The sequence below is a fragment of the Nyctereutes procyonoides genome, unplaced genomic scaffold (assembly GCF_905146905.1).
Source record: "Nyctereutes procyonoides isolate TBG_1078 unplaced genomic scaffold, NYPRO_anot_genome, whole genome shotgun sequence".
NCBI classification, from domain to species: Eukaryota; Metazoa; Chordata; class Mammalia; order Carnivora; family Canidae; genus Nyctereutes; species Nyctereutes procyonoides.
The window spans coordinates 26,221,310-26,241,343 of record NW_026575041.1 but is presented as its reverse complement, the minus strand read 5'-3'; positions in this window follow the sequence as shown (position 1 = coordinate 26,241,343).

Here is a 20,034-nt window from a genome sequence, read left to right as displayed (position 1 = left end):
AACATTAACACATAAACAAAAGGAAAAATACTGAAATGAGAACAATGAGAAAGAAAATTTGAAAGACATAGGCAAAGTTATGAACTAGAACATTTCTCTGTTAATCTCAGGAGCAAATGTACACAAAGAGGCAAAAGACTTTGAAAAGCATATTTCAATAATGCCTGATCTAAAGCAGAAAGACGGAAAGAACACGGAGCTCCATGTCCCAGAATGAAATCACAGATCAACTCCTAGGAGAAAACCTACTTGATTTCAATTATTTGGCTTGAGTGTATGGGTTGTCTAGAAGTCCAGGATTTAGTCATTTGAATATCGAGCATCGCCCCGAAGCAGGGCTGAAAGTTTTTTCAGAGAGGAATCTCTCTCTTTCTCCCACACAAGGTCCAGTATGATACTCACAAAGGAATACACATTGAGAAAGTGTTGGAAGTGATTTTCTGGGTCAAGCTCTGCATTACAGCAAATATGGATTCAATAAGAAAAGTAAGCCTTAAATTGCTTACTCTATTTTAGTAACCACAGTTCCTTTTTCTGCTGTTTAGATTGTAACACAAGCAAATAAATCCTTTTAATTGGCCCACCTCCAGGGCAAACAGCTCACCCCAGCAAGTAATCATGTGGAAGAGTGGAGGCTGCAGAGGTGGGGTGCATCCTGCTGAACAATCTTTGCTTTTATTTTACCAACTGATTTTAAAAGTCGGCATTGTAACTTGGCATTAAATATTTAAGAATGATATTAAGGTAAGATTGATTCATTTAACAGGCATAATGGAGTGGGGAAGCCGCATGGAGTGACTAAAGGGCTTCACAGTGGGAAATCTGTGCTAGCAGGCATCAATCTGCACCTGGTAATGGCCATGAATAGGTTCACAGTCTTGCTATTTAAATAAATTGATGTGCAATTCATCTGCTGTTTAGAGCCATTGGAAATGCACTGTACTAACTCTATTCCTTGGCAAGCATCCCAATTAAGTGCCTAGGTCATTTATCAGAGTGCCAAGTGTAGTTCAAGTTGCTACCAAGTTTTTATCATTTACCGAAATGGCAATTTATTCTAAAAGGGGTTACAGGATGGGGGGAGCAGAAGGTGTAGCAGAAAAAAACCTGGACCCTGATGAGTGCAGTTCAAATTCTGACTTCTCCACTTCTCCATTAATTGAATCTTCCCAGAGTTTTTTGTTTGCTTGATTTTTAAAATCTCTATAATGGGAAGAATAATATGCCTGATTTACCTACTTGTGAGGCACAAAACAAGATAATAAAAGTGAAAGCACATTTCAGTTTAAAAAAGTGCTATTCAAATTATGACTTATCACTACAAGCATAATTCTTGCAGGGTACCATAATTGCCTGCTATTTATTTTCCCTAGGGTTCTACACTGTTCCCTCTCCTCCCTTTTCTGTCTTAATCAGACAATCTCAGAGCTGGGAGAATAAAAGTGTCAACCTTTTAAAAAGCTTACACCTTGAGATACAGAAGTTTGTATTTCTTGATGCTAAAATGTTCAGATTAGTCTTGTACTTTTATTAGCCACTTCTTGGTGATATATAAATTGATAAAAGAGCACTTTAAAAACACTTTAAGTAGATATGATCGTAAAGAGCAGTTAGCTAATTTGAAAATTTTATTTATTTTATAATGACTTTTAATAGATTTTTATTTGATTCCAGTTATCTTGAAACATGCCATTCTTTCTTCTAATCTTGTCCAGTTGAACATGTTGGTGAATTGGTTACAGAATTTAGAAATGTGATTTATTTCTTTTAATTTTAGAGAAGTAGAACAAGTTAAATCCATGTGTTGTATTGAAATGGAAGTTCTAAAAACAAAGGCTTCCTTTTCAAAAATGAATTGGCTCCCATTGCAAAGTCTGAAACAAGCAGTAAGACGGGTTGTAACCATTTGTGGTGCATGTTTCTCTGTTAATTCAATTAAACAAAGTGCACAATAACCCACTAAAAGTCCACTGATAAAGATGTATATTAGGAATTATATTGACTTAAGTTGTTTAGCATTCTAATCCCTTTGTTGTTTCCCTTTCTAATTATCTTGTGCACATTATTACATATAATAATTAATAAGATGGTTGATTACAGTTTGTTATTACTTAATCATTAATGTCCAATACACTTTAACATCTTCTGTGATTATATCTGATGTCTATTTTGGCTAAAGCCAAATGAAGATATTTTCTTTTTTTAAAAAATATTTTATTTATTTATTCATGAGAGACACAGAGAGTGAGGCAGAGACACAGGCAGAGGGAGAAAGCAGGCTCCATGCAGGGAGCCCGAAGTGGGACTCCATCCCGGGTCTCCAGGATCACGCCCTGGGCTGAAGGCAGCGCTAAAGTGCTGAGCCACCTGGGCTGCCAGAAGATGTTTTCATTAAGGGCAAGCAGTGCAATGATAACTCAACTACATTCAGAGAGACCCTATGCAATGTTATCTTCTATGTTGCAAGGTGGTATTTTCCAACCGTTGACAATTGCCTTGGCAATTGCCATTATATGGACTATAACTCATCTGTCTACTTAGCCTTCCTTTTCTGATTTTTATCTTTCTTGGCTGTCACCAGAGTAATGTGTTTCTACAAGAATCTTGTTGGTATCAAGGTCTTTTGCTTAAGAATCAGCATGTGCAAAGAATATTGGTTATAATAATAAAGTTTAGTGGAAAAACAGCTGGCCACTCTCCTCCCAGCTTTAGTTGGAACAGAGTTTCTAATATTCTCTAGTTGAACATTCTTCACAAGATAGTAAGAAAGAGTGGTAGTAGCTGATTAGAGGGATAGCAGGATACTGCTAAAATAGACTGGTATCTGGATTTTTGACATGAATAGATACTCAATTCTCTGATTAATTTTTTATGTAATAAAAATCCAGTAGAACTAACAGTTCCCTTCTTTAATTCAACTCCTTCACTTCCCCATACAGTATAGTAATTCTGTAGTCATATTTTTGTTGAACTACAGTATTCAAAATATAAAAACTCATGCTACTTCTACAAATATAAAATGAACACATGCCAAGATTTTTATTAAACTTGGTAATTAATGAGGGGTTCATTAAAATGCTATAATTCATTCAAAGGAAAATCTGAAGAACGAAACCTCTCTAAACAATCTGGAATGATGGAATGGATTTGTGAACAGATGCAAAACTCAATGTCCTATGGGCACTGAGGTAATGTTTGAAGCCATCTTTTCTATAGGGTGGATATTCATTCTATCCCTACCAGACAAAATATAATTGCATTTCAAGGGCAAGAATCATATGCATTACCATGAATTTCATACAATATAAAGAATTATTAAATGGTCTTGCCAAAGACAATAAAAAAATGAAGAACCTTATAGAACCAGATATCTCCAAAGGATTTGCTAGGCCACACCAGGGAGTATGTTTTCACTATAAGGATATTCAGTGTTCTTTTGCCCATTTCAAAGTCTTTTAAAATTCACCCTAACACTTGTAACTGGATGATACTATTCTGAGTATATCAAGATTTTCCAGCTTGATGTCCACTAAAGTTATCTCCCTGACCACTAGAAGCCACCATTAACAAGGCTGTGAATTCTGTTTCTTTATTTCCTCTCTTTGCCCTCATACCCATGGTCCTCCTTACTAACCATGCTCCACTCTTACCTCCCAAAAATATGCTTGAGCAGATACTCTTGGAATTTGTAGTCTGTAATACAAATACTTTAATAATGTTACTAATACAATATCATGAACAGGAGAAAGAAAGAAAGAAAGAAAGAAAGAAAGAAAGAAAGAAAGAAAGAAAGAAAAAAAGAAAGAAAGAAAAAAAAAAAAAAAAAAGCAAAGGAGTCTCTCAAAGAGGCCAAACAATGGTCTTGCCCTTAGAGTATCTCTAGGCTTGAGAAGGAGAAAAGAGAAAAATACATTCCTACTAAAAATGGAATAGCGCATGGATAGAGGTCTACTCTCTTTTTATACTCCAGCCCTATGAATATGTAACTTAGTCTGTTTTCCTTAATAACATTTTCCCACCAGGTTTCTGTCTGCCTCTGTTCCAGAATGTTCAACTGTGACTTCTTCTTTCTTGCAAAAATGTCCAGGGGATGGGGCTCCATCAATTCCTGACTACTTCTTGGAAAATTTATCTGGTCACATAGATTCCAGACAAGCCTAGCTCTCCTCATGCTACCATAATCAGAGACTCATATAGTGAGACCCATTGGACTTGGAAAACCAGTGCTGGAAGGTGGTGTTAGAAGTCTAAGACCCATTGGACTTGGAAAACCAGTGCTGGAAGGTGGTGTTAGAAGTCTAAATATAGGAACACACTTAGGGATCACTTATAAAGATACTTGCCCTAGGGCCTTGAACCTTGGAATGCCAAATTATAACAGATTTGCCCTGGGCAGATGGCCAGAGGAGCTATGGAAACATAGGCTAAAGATGACACAGATCATATAAGGGCCAATAATTATGTTATTTTAGTCTGCACAAAGATGAATCCCAGATTAAGGTCCACATGAAAAATAGGCAACCCAGGGATCCCTGGGTGGCTCAGCGGTTTGACGCCTGCCTTTGGCTCAGGGTGTGATCCTGGAGTCCCGGGATCGAGTCCCACATCAGGCTTCCTGCATGGAGCCTGCTTCTCCTCTGTGTCTCTGCCTCTCTCTCTCTCTCTCTCTCTCTCCCTGTGTCTCTCATGAATAAATAAATAAAATCTTAAAAAAAAAATAAAAATAGGCAACCCAAGAAGATCCAGCAACAGAGATTGAGAAGTATTCCAAGAAATTAAGGCAGATGACAGGAATGTGGAGCTTGGGCTGAAGACCAGAGGCTAGAGTGGTACGGTAAGCCTGACCTAAAGCTGAAAGCCTTGGTTGCTCTGGGTCATGGGTTGGTGTCATTGCATGCAGTATGTATATGGAGGAGAGTGAGCTTCTGAATGGTTAATATGACTCTTTTCTGTACTAGAGATCTGTAGGGGTGGAAGGCAGTAAGGAGGAGTCAACAAGTAGTTTATAAGAAATTGTCTCTGAGCTAATCTATAGTTTCTATAACTAGGAACTCCTAAGGAGACATGACATTTGGAAGCATAAGTACTTGCCACTGATGTTTTAGGTGTATAGCACAGAGGCTGCTGTGAAGCTCCGTCTTCAGATACAGGACCTCCTATGATTCCCGGTGGTTAGTGAACCCACTGCCAAGTATCTGTGCTTATCAAGTAGCTTTTGCGGATTAATAAATCACAAAAATATTTTATCTTAAATTTTAACCTTATTGGCCCTCACAGAATAATAAAGTCAATAAAAATGAGGTTCATTTACCTTAAGTGATTAAAATCTTGATTTTTAATAGATACTGGATGTCTAGACAGTCAATTGAATCCTTTTTTAAAGTGCATTAAAACCTCCATTTTTATAAAATAGAAGGGTACTCCAGCTGCTTAAAGGCAAAAATTCTGTGTCAGATATTTACATTAAGTCTACCCTACTATTTCTGACCATTTGATCCCTTAAAGTAGCACTGCAACACACTTATATACATTTCTAAGTAGATACATACAGGAAATTCTTTTATCCCATTACAGTTTCCTAGAACTAATGACATGGTATGAACACCGTAAGTTAAGCTAAATTCTTAGGTACTTATGTGCTGTCTCTGAAACTGGGTTTTGAGAGAGAGATTTCCAAAGTGATAATTTTTCCAAGTTAAAAGGGGTATTAGGGAAGAGGAAGGCTTAGAATTTGAAGTGTCTGTAGGAATTGGTATTGTAATCTTAAACTAACTAGTACCACTACCGTGGCTTTAAGGGAGCACTGCCCTGTTCAGTGCAGAAACTTCAAAAATCATATTGCCTTGCCCTGCTTTCTAACTTAAAAATAAGTTTTAAAAAGGCTTAAAATTTATCAAAAGCTTTCTCAATCTATTAAACAATATAAAACTTACCTCCCTATTGAGTCATATATGTTAATGGGATCATCCAGGTTTTGGTGTAGGACTTTTATAAAAAGTTAATAACTGAAGCAATCTGTAACTTATAACTCTCAATAATGAAACTAAAAAAATACCTGTTTCACGATGCTTGACTGAATTCATATAATGTATGAAGGAAATAATTTTTGTTGAAGATTAATTATTTTAAGATGTGTCACCTAAAATTATCACTAAAGGAAAGTAATTTGTAGTCTGCTCATATGAGCCTGTTGAAATAGATATTCTGTTTAATTTCCCAATGTGATGAATGTTGATAAAGAATATAATTTTGAAAAATTACAAATGAGTTGTTGTGTCCATTATTTATTCCCCACAGATGACTGAGCAGATCTAGTTCAGTAGTTCTTTTTTTATTAATAACTGTACATATAGATTACAAAGCAGCTGAAGTCAGTGACACCCTCTACATGTCCCTGCTACTAAAGCTCCCCATGTGACTTCGTTTCCTCTTTCATAATAATTGATTTTATCATTAGACTGTTTTGAGGATTAAATACATCAATACATGGAAAGTTTAGGTCTTGGCATGCATTCAATACTCAATAAATAACATTTATTATTATACTATTATTTGTAGTATTGGCTGCCCTACTCAAGTTGTGAGTAGACTGTGTGCACTTGTGCACTGGCCTCAGCTGGGTTGTGATTATTCTTTCACACTTTCCCTCTTCATCTGTCTATGGAACAGGTACCTTCTTCTTAGGTTTCTTCTCTGAGCTGTAAAATCTCTGAGCCAAAGCTGTCCTGTACTGTTTTGCAGACTGGATCTTATGTAACTCCAGGGGGAACCCTTTATATTGTGGTCATATTGGGAGTGTCATTATGATAATCTGCAGATATCACAAACTGTATTGAAAAAATGTTTATATCAATTTCTACAAAGTCTACTTTTGGGCTAGTGGAGGTGCAATTATTCATCATCATTGAGCTTTCACTAATTTATAAATATAGATGAGATAGACAGAAAGCTAGACTTGGCCTGTATTCTCTGAGGCTGAGAAAGTAGGTGGCTGAGAGATATTTGGTAACTGAACAAGATTAAATGATCTTTGATATAAGAATGAAGTTGCATCAATTCTGATATGAACTTTAGGATAGGAGATCTTAAATCCTTTTGGTTGTATTGCTCAAAGCTGTGCCTGAGACATTGATCTGCAGCCTCAGGAATTAAATAGCCTCCACAAAACAACAGGAACTTATACTACTTCTTTGAAAGTCAACTTTCTCATTTAAAAATTAGGCTAATAGCACTTGCTGACTGATTCTGATAATCTGAAATGCTCATGTTTGGGAAAGCAACTCATAAGTGTAAGATTATTATATTTTGTTTCACATGTTTTGAAAGAAATTCCCTTGATTTCTTTTCTTATCATACTTTGCTTTATATTTGCTTTCTTTCTACTTACTTCTTGAGAGCCTGCATGGGGCAAGATTGAGCAGGTGATGGCTCTAGCTTGCAATTCATGGTGTCAAAGCAGCTGTTAAAAGCTGCATCTCAGGAAAGGGCTTGATCTGATTTTCAGTTCATGAAACCCATTGAAAGGGAATTTGAGGTTGTGAAACAGAATCCTGACAAGAAAGCAGGTCTGTAGAGTTTGGTGGGAAGTGAACCTGGAAGTGATTCTTGAGCTGAAGAGTCACCTTGTGGGAACCATTTTTCTGGTTTATTTGGCGTTACTATGACTGTAGACTCAGGGGTACTGGGAGCTCTCAGAGGCAGAGCCCTGAATGGACAGAATCCAACCACCTTAAGATCATGGGCACTAAAATTCAAATTGACACTTGAAGAATCTGAACATTTGGATTAAAAGAGACAGCTTGTTTCTGTCCTTAAACATGTGGTACCCTAGACTAAAGACTGAGCAACCCTGCATTTAGTAAGCAAGGCTTAAGTGGAACATAAGTTGATGCTTTAATAGAGTGAGAATGGATGCTCCTAGTTCCCATAAACATTCATTTTTTTCCAGCTCATGTGCACCTTTTCTCAGGGATGAGATCAATCTTTTTGAAATGAGGAAATGAACTGTGTCACTAACCCTCAGAGTTATGAGTGGATGTTCAGCCTCACATAGGTGCAGCAAATAATTCAGCATATTGGAAATGTTATGTCAGATGCTTTTAGCCTGCATTTACAAAAAAATTATTAAATTTTAATTCTTTAAGATTTCAACATATCTTGCCTATTTCTAAAATTCTTTTTTAAAACGTGGGAATAGCTGATGATTTTTACAGTTCTTTTTTTTTTTTAAAGACCCACTGATATTATAGATCTTTGTAGCTAGAAGGGACCTTAGACATAATGTAGTCATATACCTTCAATTTCAAGATGAGCTACTGAGGCTAGGAGTTGTGATATGATTGTCCAAGGTCACAGCAGAAAGTTGTAGAGCTGGGATTCAAATCAAGTTTTCCTTTTTCTCTTTCCTCTCCACTGCACTATTAAAAAAAAAGTAAAGCAGTTTTCACTCATCAGGGTCAACTTAAAGTTTTGGTAAAAGATTTGTGGAACTCAGTTACATATACCATAATGGTTAAGAACATGGGTTAATAATATCTGACCTTGTCTCTGTTCCAGCTCTTTCATCTCTGTGACTTTGGCAAATTATCTAATCTTTCCAAGTTGTAGTTTCCTCATTCATAAAAAGCAGAAGATGACAGTAAGACAGTACATATCTCACTTAAACCACACAATTAAATGATGAAGTATGATCCATTCACATAGGACTGCTTAATAAATATTAGATATTATTTTATTTTACATCTAAAAAGCCAAATTTTTTGGTTTAGAGTTTTTTGCAGTGGAAAAATGTTACAATAGATAGTCCTAAAGGAATTTTGGAATCCTGGTGGATTGAGGTGTTTAAAAATCAAACATTTCATTTACATAGGCTTCAGTTTTCTTAAGGAAGATCTGACCTCACAGGATTTTTTATTTTATTTTTTTATTTTTGGGGGATTTTTTAAATTAGACAATTCGTTTCAATTATTTTGCAATTTGATAGCAAGTATAAGAACTTTTCCAAGGGGGAAAAACTGGTCAAGTCAGTTTTCCTCATTTTCTTATGCTCCTTCAGTTTAAATGCTCTTCTCTTTTCCTGCCTGTCCAATTTCCACTCATTCTTTATAGCCTTGCCTCAAATGCAGTAGTAATCAGATACTAGTTTCTTGTGCTTTTCTCTTGAAAAACATTTGTCCGGCAGCCCATGTGGCTCAACGGTTTAGCGCCGCCTTCGGCCTAAGGTGTGATCCTGGAGACCTGGAATCAAGTCCCGTGTCAGGCTCCCTGCATGGAGCCTGCTTCTCCCTCTGCCTGTGTCTGTGCCTTTCTCTCTCTCTGTCTCTCATGAATAAATAAATACATAAAAAAAAGAAAAACATTTGTCACTATTATTAACAAGTTTCAACATGGATGTTGCATCTTCCAGCTAGTCTTTAGCACCCTATTCACTCCTAGATTTGATATCTCTCTGCACCACTGCACCCAGTACTTCCCCCACCGTAGAACTTGGAGAAGTGACATCATGGTTAGAGCAAAGGCCCTGCCACCACATTGCGTAGATTGAAATTTATCTCTTGCCATTTCCTAGATATTTGATTTTGAGTAGCTTACATGTCCTCTCTCTCCTTGTTTTTCCCTTTCTAAAATGGGACTTTAAATAGTGCCTGTCTCAGGTAGTCAGTATTGAGTATTAAATGGCTAATTCAAAAAAAAAATGGCTAATTCATTTAAGCACAAAATAAATGCTAAATAATATTATTTAAATAATATATATTTATTTAAATATATATTTAAATAATAATAATAATAATAATATTATTATTATTATTAGAGAGAGTGGGGTTGGGGGTTGGAGAGTAAAGGGAGAGAGAGAGAGAATCCTAAACAGACTCCATGCTCAGCATGAGCCTGACTCGCAGATCAGGACTATGTAGTCTCAAGACCCTAACATCATAACCCATGCCAAAATCAAAAGTCAAGTGCTTAATGGACTGAGACACTCAGGACTAACATTTGTTAGTTGTTATTATTATCTCATAGTGTCATGAGTTTCCTACTTGTCAATATATCCTTCTAGATTGTAAACTCCATGGTCTGCATTCCTGATTGTCTTGTCATGACATTCTTTAAGGCCAAGCAAAAATATTCATTTAGAATGGAAGTGAAGATGTGAGATATCTAAGTTCAGGAATTATATTTTATTCACCTGCATACAGTCAGTGCCTAATAGAGGCCTGGCTCAGTAATACTTAATAAATATTCCATAAATGAATGAATGAATTCATAGTTTTCCTGAGGTCTTCTCCAAAACCTTCTCTTTGCTAAGCCTGGGAATTAAGTGCTAATTCCTTTGTGTTCTTGGATTCTCACAGCACTTGGCTGTTTCCTTTCCCATAGCATTTATGCATGACTGCCCTGCATTATACTTGTTTGTGCTTCTTTTTCCCTGACCAATTTTTGAGCTCCTTGAAGATGAAGCCTGTGTTCATATGTTACTCCTTTCGCACTTAGCACAGTGTAAGTGCCCAAGGTATGTTTGCTGCAAAATGAAACTAAAAAACAATCACTTTTGTCAAGTATGATCTGGAACATGTTGACAATCTTACTGATCACTGAGTTCCTGCTTCCATCATGATTTCACTTGAAAAAGATGTTAAAAATGAGTTGCCTTAAAAGAAAAAAAAAAAGGATGGGATCCCCGGGTGGCGCAGCAGTTTGGCGCCTGCCTTTGGCCCAGGGCGCGATCCTGGAGACCCAGGATCGAATCCCACGTCGGGCTCCCGGTGCATGGAGCCTGCTTCTCCCTCTGCCTGTGTCTCTGCCTCTCTCTCTCTCTCTCTCTCTCTCTCTCTGTGATTATCATAAATAAATAAAAATTAAAAAATTTAAAAAAAAAAGAAAAAAAAGGAACTTATTTTAAGAAAGTGTCAAGTAATCATTCGCAGAAAAAATTCCAGAGGTTGTTTCCTATTTGCTCCTAACTCCATATTCTATTACTTAGAATTTCATACTGTATTTCTTTTTTTTTTAATTTTCTCTTCTTATTACCACAATACTGTGGTACGTGTCAGATATTATTTAAAAGACAAAATGAACTTCATCTTAATTTAAGCTACTGAACTTCCATACTATTCTCTAGAGGCACCAGGGCAGCTTGTTATAATATGGACTTTGAGAGAAAGTTGAATCAGCACCTCAGAAATGCAATTTGTAGCTGAACACAGCATCCAATGTTGTCTGTGTTTTTATTTCAATAGCACTCATGTCAGGGCTAGAGCACATATTCTTCCCCTGGTTTGTTAGTTCTGCCAAAACGTCATTCTTGTCCAAGTGTCTACAGAGGCCCACAGTAGACATTAAAAATGTAGCCTTGTGAAAGATTGCTCTTAATATGATTTAGCTTTTGAAGTCAAGATGCTTTTCTTTATAAGCATTTGGTTTCTGTCATACCCCAGCATGAATAGTTCTTGAGTGTTTGCCTTTCATAAAGGAACTAGTTTGTTGAAATATTGTCACACAACTAGTAATTAGGCATTAAGATTATCCCCAAATTCTGCCAGAGTACTAAGGGCTACACAGGTTTATTGACACCTAATGAGTCAGACTCATTTAAAAAATTTATTTGTCATGCTTATTAGAATGAAGCCATACTCCTTTATTACCCAGTACAAATCCTTTGCACATCAAGCCCAGTGCATAAAATTAAAAATTGTTTGGCTGGTACTTGACAGATTTGTTAAGAGGAACAATTCTGGAGTTACAAGCCTGGTGGACAAGACTTGTTAATTGAAAAGTAACTTACTGTAGTTGTTCTTCCCAAAATATTTACTTTACTAATTCCCAGAGAAATTGTTCCTTTTCTGAAAACATCAAAAAACTAAGTTATGTTGTTGTAAAGTAATATAAAGTAGTTTGTCTCATTTCTAGGGGAAAAGGCCTTGTTGGAAATAAAATAAATTGACTTGTTTCACTAATAAAAGCTTCCATTTTTTTTTAAAAAAGCCCATCAAGCCCAGTGCATAAAATTAAAAATGCATGAAACTTTGATCTCCTTTTTTTATTAATCATGCCAGATAATTATACACAAATGTCATCCTCTGTCTAATGGCAGATGCTTTCTGACCCCCAAAATAATGTTGAATATTTGTTGTGTATACTTAACAGGGAACTGAGATATGTATAACGCAAACCATACTCCTTTTATTATATCATGCGTTGAAAATTATACCTGCATTATACTTAGGGATAATTTTAATTAGGAATATCTGACAGCTAATCCAAGGATAATGAATTTAAGGGCTTAAATGAACAAGGATAAAAAATTATAAAAATAGATCAAATTAACTTTTAAATTAAATTAAATATCATTTTGATAATGTTTCAAGACTTACATTTGAAATTCTTTGTTTAGCTTACCTAATATGTTACCTGAAATAAATAACCAAATAGTGATCATTCTATAATCACATGGTATTGCATCTAGTAAAATATACAGTGCACAATGGCATTTAAACAGTGTTATGTAAGGGTGCCCAAATGGTTTAGTCAATTAAGTATCTGATTCTTGATCTTGGCTGCAGTCAATATCTTGGGGGTCATGAGATAGTACCCCATACTGGCTTTGTCCCTGTTGTTGAGCCTGCTTAAGATTCTCTCCCACTGCCCCTCCCTGCTCCACTTTCCCTCTCCAAAAAAAGCAAGCCTGAAAGAATAATTTAGTTCAACATAAGAATATTGGAAGGAACAGAGCTTCAGAAAGAGGGAATCACATGGATACAGACAGGAAGACTTGGAATAGAACAACGTATTCTTACCTGGTTACAGCTTTGGGGATAAGGCTGGAGAGGCAGAGACCAGATCATGAAGGGTCTCTTATTTGGATTAATTCTTCAAAGTGATCTAGGGGCCCTGAACCACTTGCTAGTGGTTATTATTTAAACAGGCTAGTGAATATGGTGTAATTTCATTTTTGTGTTAGAAAGCCCACACTGATAACCATGATAAAGTTAGACCAAGGAGGCCAAGGTGGTTTTTGTAGTACTTCAGATACGAAATGATATAGTCCTCAATGGACATGATAGTAATAAACTGAAAAGTAAGGAAGGAATTAGAAATATTAAGAATCGGCAGAACTTAGCTACATGTACCTATATTAATAGAAATTTGACCAAGTCAGAAACCATCAAGTCGGTTTTGCTATGTTCTATGGAGCAAAGAGAGGGTAGACATAGCCAACACATTTTATTGGCTTTCAAAAGCAGGAGGTTTAGGAGAATTGGGCGGAATTTGCAGAGTTCCCTTAACAAAGGAGTAGGATGTATGGGAATAATAGCTTGCTATTTAAAAAAAAAAGGAAAAGAAAGAATTTTCCCTGAATTGAAAAGAAATTCCCCTTTTAGTGAAAGAAAGAGATCAGAAGAATTTAGCTAAGTGGTTCTGGCTCCAACTTCTTTGTGAGATGGCAGTCAAGATGTTGGTCAGCGTTACAGTTATGATAGTTTTACTGAGGTGACGGATCTGCTTCTGCTTATGGAGGTGGCAAGACTGGAGAAGGAATGGTCACAGGATGCATTTTGGCTGATAGAACTAAGAGCAATTTTGAGACAAGATGTCTGTACTGCAAGTGTGGCCCCTTGGGCCTAAGGGAATCAGGTGGGCAGGGACAGCAAATGTTCAACAGAAGCAGTTAAACTGATGTCCCAATAATTAGAGAATACCACCCCATTGTGTGACAATGCTTCCACCTTAGTAACCATGAGATGATCTTGAGGGAAATCTTGAAAACAGGTAAGGTTAAGTTTGCCACTAACTGGTTTTCTTATCATTAAAATCATCTATGAATATTTCATTTTGCGTATCTGTGCAAAATGTGAGTATCACAGATACTCCCAATGACACTGTGAATGTAGCTTCTTAGTTCTGAAATGTCTATAAACTGGCAGCTTTGGTTGTACTGTATTTACAGAGAAGTTTGGGAGATAGGCAGGCTGTTTGACACCCATATATTGAGCGACTTATTCACAAGAATTAGGGCATATGGACTGCCCTAATTCTTCAATCAACTTCAGGAAAATTGCATGTTTAAATGTAGTTCTTTTGTCCTCTGTTGTTACATGATCCTGATTTCTCATTAGATCATTGATTATCTTTGTTTAAAAACTCTCCTTGAACTCATATAGGAGCATATGATAAAGAACAATAAAATATTTTTCAGTTAGTTGAAATGTAAATTCACTATTGATTCAGATTTATAATGGTTTTTTTTTAATTTTTATTTATTTATGATAGTCACACAGAGAGAGAGGCAGAGACATAGGCAGAGGGAGAAGCAGACTCCATGTACCGGGAGCCCGACGTGGGATTCGATCCTGGGTCTCCAGGATCAGGCCCTGGGTCAAAGGCAGGCACTAAACCGCTGTGCTACCCGGGGTTCCCCCTTGATTCAGATTTATAGTTGATGAAGAACTCTTACACCTTTACAGGCTTTTAAAAAACATAGTTCATAACCTATCTGTGTTTTCAGCTTCTTCAGAGTTTTCCAGATTTCTCTTTAGAATTATCTAGTTTTATCTGAAGATCCTGAATACCAAGTTCAAAGAAGGAGATGGTCATTCATTCATGCATGCATTCATTCCTTTTTTGAATGAATATTTATTGAGAATATCCTGTGTGTCAGGTGCTATTGTAGGAAACTATGATACATGCTGAACAAGGTAAGCCAGCTCTTTGTACCTTGGAGCTTACATTGTTGTGAGGAAGATAGACAATATACAATGGGATGAGTGGTATAATGCATGTAAAGTACTTACTACATGGCCTGGTAGCATAATAAGTGCTCCATAAATTATTGTTATCATTATTTATTATGACTTCTAGTATTGTTATATGGGTGCAGTTGGACCATCTCTTTGGGAAGTCACTATGCTGTCTTTGGAGTCGGGTTCCCTGTAGTTACAGTGCTTTTAGATAAGATCACTAAGGTCATCAGTCTCAAAAAACTGCCTTGGTGTCTGGCATCAGGAGAATCTATTTTGGAGGAAGTTCTGACCTGCCTATGTCCCCGGAGTTTAAACTAAAGGAGATATTGCTAGTAATCACCTCCCATTGCCCTACAACCACATTTCCATCATCTAGAATACATCATTAAAATTTTTTTCTTCACTGTTTCCCTTCTTCATTAGTGCGATATGTCAAAACAGACACAGCATATCAATCATTTCATGGAAGGACACAATAGCAATTTGGGGAGTAATGAAAATGATTACCAGGTTGATAGCAAATTTACTATTGACAATCTGATATGATAGTTGTTTCACATGGTACAAATGAACCTGAAAAAAAAGCTGAGATGCCAGTATAAGTAGCAATGGAAGAATGAAGTTTACTCATAAAACTGTGACATATGATCAAATATTTCTCATCCTGATAAGTACTTAAGGATCTAGATTGGAAAATATCAACTAAGACTTTCTACAACATAGACTAGAACATGTAACCTAATCTCTTAGTCATGGGCAGTGTTTAAATATTAATAATTAATATTAATAATAATAATAGCTCACCCTTTTGGGTTTATCTGATATCTCAACTTTCATCTCTGTTTAACTTTTAATCTTATTTATTTAGTTGTCAATTCAGTCATTAAGACCTTTAATTTATTTATTTATTTTTTTTAAGATTTTATTTATTTATTCATGAGAGGCACAGACAGGGAGAGAGAGAGAGAGAGAGAGAGAGAGAGAGAGAGAGAGGCAGAGACACAGGCAGAGGGAGAAGCAGGCTCCATGCAGGGAACCCGATGTGAGACTCGATCCCGGGTCTCCAGAATCACACCCTGGGCCAAAGGTGGTGCTAAACTGCTGAGCCACCAGGGCTGCCCAAGACCTTTAATTTTAAAAACAAATGTGGAGACTATTACAAAATTGTCATTTTTTTATACAGTCAAGGAGGAACATGTAAGCTATTTCTATCTATTATCATCATCATTTAATAAAAGAAGGGACATTCCAAATACCAAAAAGGCAGGAAGGGTATAATCTCAGAATAACAGACAGTTCTATAAATGAATAAAGTTAATTTTATAAAATTTCTCCACAGCTTATTTTTCTCATTTTCTGGGCACCATGGGACAAGCTGTTACAGATTGGTACCAGATAAATATGTTTCTTTAGTGATTTTATATAAACACACTGTGCCTTCCTACATGCTTGTGAGGACTAGTACCACAGCAAATTCTTCTCATTCTTCCTTGCCAGGGCTCACCAGTACTGGACTCAGAGAAGGCACTCAGTGAGATTGTAACAGATTACACTTCACTATAGGAGTATTCTACTAATAAGAGCTGTGTGAAATCAGAAAGGATCACTTGTGTGTCAATAAGTTGTACATCATTAGAGATCGTCAAGCAGACTGACTTGAATGACTTGCCGGGAAGAACTGAAAAGGCATTTAAAAGAAATCTGATCTTTTTTTTTTTTTAAATTTTTTTTATTCTTTAAATTTTTTTTTTTAAGAAATCTGCTCTTAATCTAAAAAATAGATCTTGAGGAAAGTGTTAAAGTGTTGATGTTTTATTTGAGGGACACTAAAGTAGGGCACAGAGTGAAGAAGAGGGCATGTGAAGCAAGGGGAGCTGTGAAGCGATGAGAAGTCAGCTTCCATTTTATAAGAGGCCTCAGAGGCCTCAGAGGGACACAGTAGGGTGCTTCATAGTCCATCTTTTTTGTGTATAAGGGAATTTTGGGGATGGATTTAAAGAGAAACTGTGCCTAGATCAGTTTGTGGGAGCAAAACAAATACAGGAATTAAAAGCCAAAATTTATTCTGTGGGTTAACTCCCCTGCAGTTCTGGATTTTATCATCCAGCACTACTGAAAGTTGCTCTGTGTCAGATCTATGCCGTGTGTGATGTCTGTCTAAATCTGGAATTGGTGAAAACAGCCAGTAACTCCATGTGGGGTTGGTCAGCCATGTTGCTTTGAGGTAGCCAAAGGTGGGAGGCACCTAGGACTCCTTTTTTTTTTTTTTTTTTTTTTATAAATTAATTTTTATTGGTGTTCAATTTACCAACATACAGAATAACACCCAGTGCTCATCCCGTCAAGTGTACCCCTCAGTGCCCGTCACCCATTCACCCCCACCCCCCACCCTCCTCCCCCTCCACCACCCCTAGTTCATTTCCCAGAGTTAGAAGTCTTTATGTTCTGTCTCCCTTTCTGATATTTCTCACACATTTCTTCTCCCTTCCCTTATATTCCCTTTCGCTATTATTCATATTCCCCAAATGAATGAGAACATACACTGTTTGTCCTTCTCCGGTTACTGTGGCCAAGTTCAAAAAGGGTGTTGCCTGAGTTCTTCTCTGGGATTTTGATGGAATCTTGTCTCACATTTAGATCTTTCATCTATTTTGAGTTTATCTTTGTGTATGGTGCAAGAGAGTGGTCCAGTTTCATTCTTCTGCATGTGGATGTCCAATTTTCCCAGCACCATTTATTGAAGAGACTGTCTTTCTTCTAGTGGATCGTCTTTCCTCCTTTATCGTATATTAGTTGAGCATAAAGTTCAGGGTCCACTTCTGGGTTCTCTGTTCTGTTCCATTGATCTATGTGTCTGTTTTTGTGCCAGTACCACACTGTCTTGATGAACACAGCTTTGTAGTACAACCTGAAATCTGGCATTGTGATGCCCCCAGATACGGTTTTCTTTTTTTAAAATTCCCCTGGCTGTTTGGGGTCTTTTCTGATTCCACACAAATCTTAAAATAATTTGTTCTAAGTCTCTGAAGAAAGTCCATGGTATTTTGATAGGGATTGCATTATACGTGTAAATTGCCCTGGGTAACATTGACATTTTCACAATATTAATTCTGCCAATCCATGAGCATGGAATATTTTTCCATCTCTTTGTGTCTTCCTCAATTTCTTTCAGAAGTATTCTGTAGTTTTTAGGGTATATTTTGAGAACCATTTGAATGGTAAATGGTTCTCCAACCTTTTATTTTCAGGTTGTAGGTGTCCTTCTGTCTAAAATGAGTCTCTTGTAGACAGCAAATAGATGGGTCCTGTTTTTTTATCCAGTCTGAAACTCTGCGCCTTTTGATGGGGTCATTAAGCCCATTCACGTTCAGAGTTACTTGAACTTCTTCTTAAAGGGGAGTTTTAAGAGTCCCCCTTAAAATTTCTTGCAGAGCTGGTTTGGAGGTCACATATTCTTTCAGTTCCTGCCTGTCTTGGAAGCTCTTTATCTCTCCTTCCATTTTGAATGAGAGCCTTGCTGGATAAAGTATTCTTGGTTGCATGTTCTTCTCATTTAGGACCCTGAATATATCCTGCCAGCCCTTTCTGGCCTGCCAGGTCTCTGTGGAGAGGTCTGCTGTTACCCTAATATTCCTCCCCATGAAAGTCAGGGACTTCTTGTCTCTTGCTGCTTTAAGGATCTTCTCTTTATCTTTGGAATTTGCAAGCTTCACTATTAGATGTCGAGGTGTTGAACGGTTTTTATTGATTTTAGGGGGGGATCTCTCTATTTCCTGGATCTGAATGCCTGTTTCCCTTCCCAGATTGGGAAAGTTTTCAGCTAGGATTTGTTCAAATACATATTCTGGCCCTCTGTCCCTTTCGGTGCCCTCGGGAACCCCAATTAAACGTAGGTTTTTCTTCCTCAGAGTGTCGTTCATTTGCCTTAATCTGTCTTCATGGTTCTTTAATTGTTTATCTCTTTTTTCCTCAGTTTCCCTCTTTGCCATTAACTTGTCTTCTATGTCACTCACTCGTTCTTCCACCTCGTTAACCCTCGTCGTTAGGACTTCTAGTTTGGATTGCATCTCATTCAATTGATTTTTAATTTCTGCCTGATTGGATCTAAATTCTGCAGTCATGAAGTCTCGTGAGGCCTTAATGCTTTTTTCTAGAGCCACCAGTAGCTGTATAATAGTGCTTCTGAATTGGCTTTCTGACATTGAAGTGTAATCCAGATTTTGTAACTCTGTGGGAAAGAGGGCTGTTTCTGATTCTTTCTTTTGAGGTGAGGTTTTCCTTCTAGTCATTTTGCTCAGTGCAGAGTGGCCAAAAACAAGTTGTATTGGAACACGGGGGAGTATCACTGGTCCGTCTAGCTGGTCTTCTGGGGGAGGGGCCTGCTGTGCTGGTTTTCAGGTGTTAGCACTTGGGGGAGCTGCTCTGCCCCTGCCTGCTGCAGGGCTCAGCGGGGGTTGTTTACCCCGTGGGACCCAGGGAGGAACAGCAGCAGTTGCTATGGCAACTCTGGAAGCCTGGATTCAGCCTCCGCAGGAACTACGGGGCTCGGGCTCTCGGTCTCTCCGTCCGCAGGGCCTGGAGGCTCCGGGGCGGGGCCGCTGATCTGCTCAGCTCGGGGCAGGAGCGTCCTCGCTGTCCTGGGCCCTCCCGGCCTCTGCCTGTCCCGGGGGAGGCCGGATCCTGGGCTGTGTCCCGGCGCCCTGTGCTCCGGGGCCTGCGCTGTGGGATTCGCGCTCCCGCCCCGCAGCCCCCTCCGCGGAGCCGCTGCCCGAGCCCCTCCGAGCTGCTCCGGTCGGTCCCGCCGTGCGCGCTGCAGCCCTTAGGGAGCTCGGAGCACTCTCCCGGGGCGCAGGTGTCTGTTAGTGTCCCCGGGAGCCCGAGGGCATCCCCGCCCTCCTGGGTCCTGCTCCAACTCCCTGCGAGCCCCTTTCCGCCCGCCCGGGAAGGTTGGTGCAGCTCCTGCTCCTCCGGGACGGGGCTCTCCTGTCCTGGGGACACTCGCCCCGGCCTCAGCCCGGCTCCTCGCGGGGCCCCTCCCCCTCGGAGGCCTTTTGTTCCTTTATTTCTTTTTCCCCGTCTTCCTACCTTGATAGAAGCGCGGACTCTTCTCACTGTAGCGTTCCAGCTGGTCTCTCTTTACATCTCAGGCCGAATTCGTAAATTTTCAGGATGGTTTGAAGGTTATCTAGGTAATTTGGTGGGGACAGGTGATTTGGGGACCCTGCTCTTCCGCCATCTTGCCCCTCCCTCCGCACCTAGGACTCCTGATCATGTGGCCTGTTGGTCTCAGATGGAA